The sequence below is a fragment of the Brassica oleracea genome, chromosome C6 (assembly GCF_000695525.1).
Source record: "Brassica oleracea var. oleracea cultivar TO1000 chromosome C6, BOL, whole genome shotgun sequence".
Lineage (NCBI taxonomy): Eukaryota > Viridiplantae > Streptophyta > Magnoliopsida > Brassicales > Brassicaceae > Brassica > Brassica oleracea.
The window spans coordinates 20159473-20162845 of NC_027753.1; the positions used below are offsets into that span (position 1 = coordinate 20159473).

General features: G+C 39.8%; 1 pseudogene; it reads left to right on the forward strand.

The window, feature by feature from the left end:
- The first annotated feature begins 866 nt into the window (after positions 1-866).
- On the forward strand, positions 867-3022 carry LOC106298262 (annotated as a pseudogene).
- Positions 3023-3373: the final 351 nt, after the last annotated feature.

Consider the following 3373-nt stretch of genomic DNA (forward strand, 5'->3'; position numbering starts at 1 on the left):
TTTTTGATGACATTTTGGAAGGTAGAGCTCCAAGGGTACAATACCAGGTCAACGGACACCATTATGGTTTGCCTTACTACCTCACAGACGGTATATATCCAAGATGGTCAACATTTATCCAATCTATCTCAAACCCTCAAAGTCCAGAAGAACAGTTATTTGCTAGAGTACAAGAGTCAACCCGAAAAGACGTGGAGCGTGCTTTTGGAGTATTGCAAGCTCGATTTGCAATAGTCAAAAACCCAGCTATTTTGTGGGACAAGAGACAAATCGGGATGGTTATGCGAACATGTATCATACTGCACAATATGATCGTAGAAAATGAACGCAATGGATATACTCAGTGTGATATATCAGAGTTTGAAGAAGGCGAATCGAGTAGAACTTCAGAGGTGGATATGTCATATGCTCGCAAGCCTTCAAATCTCCGTGCTATGCTTGAAATTCGTAGCCAAGTTCGTGACCAACATATACATGAACAGCTTAAATTTGATTTGATTCAAAATATTTGGAACAAATTTGGTAATGATGAAAATGTTTAATTGTTGTATGTTTTTTTTTGTGTTTCAATAAAAATAACATTTTAAAATTTTCTTGTTTAAATTTTTTTTTTTAGGGATTCCAAAACGGATAACACTATTGGACCAATATTTATGATTAGAGTCCTTAACTATTCAAAAAAAAATATATATATTAAATTAATGGTAAGGACTCCAATGGTGGGTAACACCATTGGAGGTGCTCTAGATGGCAAATCAAAGCCAACACATCTCTTGCCCAATTGCTCATCACCAGAGCCGTAAGCACATCTTCTCATACTGCCACGTGTCACTCCCAGAGTTAAACATCGTTTTATCTTCTCGAAAATCACTTGGGTTTGGTTTGTTTGTTTTTTTGTCTCCACCATTCCCTTTAGAGAGCTCTTTCTCTTCTTCTTCGATCAACCCTCGACTTCAAAAGTATTGGCAATGGAGACCAGCGTCACTAGCTACTCACGTGGGATCCTCCTCCCAAGCGTCTCTTCTCAAAGATCCTCTACACTTGTTTCTCCTCCTTCTTCCTTCTCTGCTTCATCCAGCTTCAAGGTTAGTATCCTCTGCAACAAATGGCTTGAGTTCAAACACACACACACATGCAAACGTGCGAGTACAGAGGAGAATTTGTTCACTGCTAGACTAGTAAGTAGAACGAATGTATTCCTAATTACGAAAGGATATGCAAATTTTCTTACCAGCAGCTTCTGAAGTCAAGCTCTATTTTCGGAGATTCACTACGACTAACACCAAGATCGCAACTGAAAGCCACGAAGGCGAAGAACAATGGTGCTTCAACCATGACCAAGTGTAAAATTGGTCAAAGCTTGGTATCAACAAAAGAATCAAATCGTTAAATTCAAATCATGTGGTCAAGATTTGATCTCTAAGTGAGCTTTTCTTTTTTTTTACTTCTTGAGTGTATATAGGAAGAGGTTTTGACACAAGCAACACCTGACAAGGGTTTGAGAACTTTGCTGATGTGTATGGGGGAAGCATTGAGGACAATAGCTTTCAAAGTCAGGACAGCTTCTTGTGGTGGAACAGCTTGTGTTAATTCCTTTGGAGATGAACAACTCGCTGTCGATATGCTCGCCAACAAGCTTCTCTTTGAGGTATTCTTTCACTACATTCTTTGAATAACTTGTTACACAAGTTTGGTTTCCAACATGATGATCAACTAGGCCGGCCTAAGATTGTGAGGGCCTTAAACAATTTAGTAATCAAGTAAAAAAATGTTTAAAACAATTTGGAGACTATGTTCATATATATTTACTTGAAAAATTTTGGAGTCCAAAAGGGCCTGTTTCACTTGTATACGCCTCATTACGTTTTGATTTGTGTATTGGTTTTATAGGCTTTGCAATACTCGCATGTGTGTAAGTACGCTTGCTCTGAAGAAGTACCTGAGCTTCAAGACATGGGAAGCTCCAGTGGAAGGTGGGTTTAGTGTAGCATTTGATCCATTGGATGGATCCAGCATTGTGGATACGAACTTCACTGTGGGAACCATATTTGGGGTTTGGCCTGGTGACAAGTTAACCGGAGTCACGGGGGCAGATCAAGTGGCTGCAGCAATGGGAATCTATGGTCCAAGAACCACTTATGTTTTGGCTGTTAAGGATTTCCTGGAACTCATGAGTTCTTGCTTCTTGATGAAGGTATCTCTCTGTTTGTAATTAGTACAATCTAGGTCTAGAAAGATTCTTCTTCTCTCTTTCGTAGCTTTAGACTAAGCTAAAAATGTATTCACAGGGAAATGGCAGCATGTTAAGGAGACAACAGAGATCAATGAAGGGAAAATGTTCTCACCGGGAAACTTGAGAGCCACGTTTGACAACTCCGAATACAGCAAGGTTCTTGCTTTCTTGATCAATCTGACTTTAACTTTTTCTTGAATATACTAATCTCTGAATGCTCTTCTTCTTCATTACTTTCACTGTGAAATCAGCTGATTGATTACTACGTGAAAGAGAAGTACACACTACGATACACGGGAGGAATGGTTCCTGACGTTAACCAGGTTCGTTCCTCTCTGGCACTGCTTCTTCTGAACGAAACTTGAATTAAATACTAATTTATTAATAATGGCATGCAGATTATTGTGTAGGAAAAAGGAATCTTCACGAACGTGACGTCTCCTACGGCTAAGGCAAAGCTGAGGCTGTTGTTCGAAGTGGCTCCTCTTGGCTTTCTCGTTGAGAATGCTGGTGGATTCAGTAGTGATGGATACAACAAGTCTGTGCTTGACAAGACCATCGTCAACCTCGACGATAGAACTCAAGTTGCTTATGGCTCAAAGAACGAGATCATCCACTTCGAAGAAACCCTTTACGGAACATCAAGACTCAAGAATGTGTAGAAGCCGAAAAACCGGATCAAAAGAAACGATATAATATATACGATGTTAAGGAAAATATATAGACGATTCGAAACCTAACGAAAACGAAACCATGGAGTCGAGACGAATCTCTTTTCTTAACTCTTAATATTCGCTCCGTTAGTGCGACGGATCTGTACGAATAGGAGTTCCAGGATAAAACCACGATAGGTTATCACGCGGCACTCGTGAAGAACCTCTAACGAACTAATATTTCTACGAAACACTCTCTAGACTTACGCTGTAGGATTTACTGGTTTTGGTTGTGAAAAATGTTAAGAAATGAAGAAGAGAAGAGGCGATATTTAAAGAGATGGAGACAACCCACTTCCAGCAACAGCTGCTGCACGTGGGCGAAAATCTCGCGGAGATCGAGGGAAGTTGAGTTGCGAAACTTATTCCCCAAGACTCTCTCTTATCTCGTTTAAAAAATTTTGAGAGGATAAACTGCATGACGTTT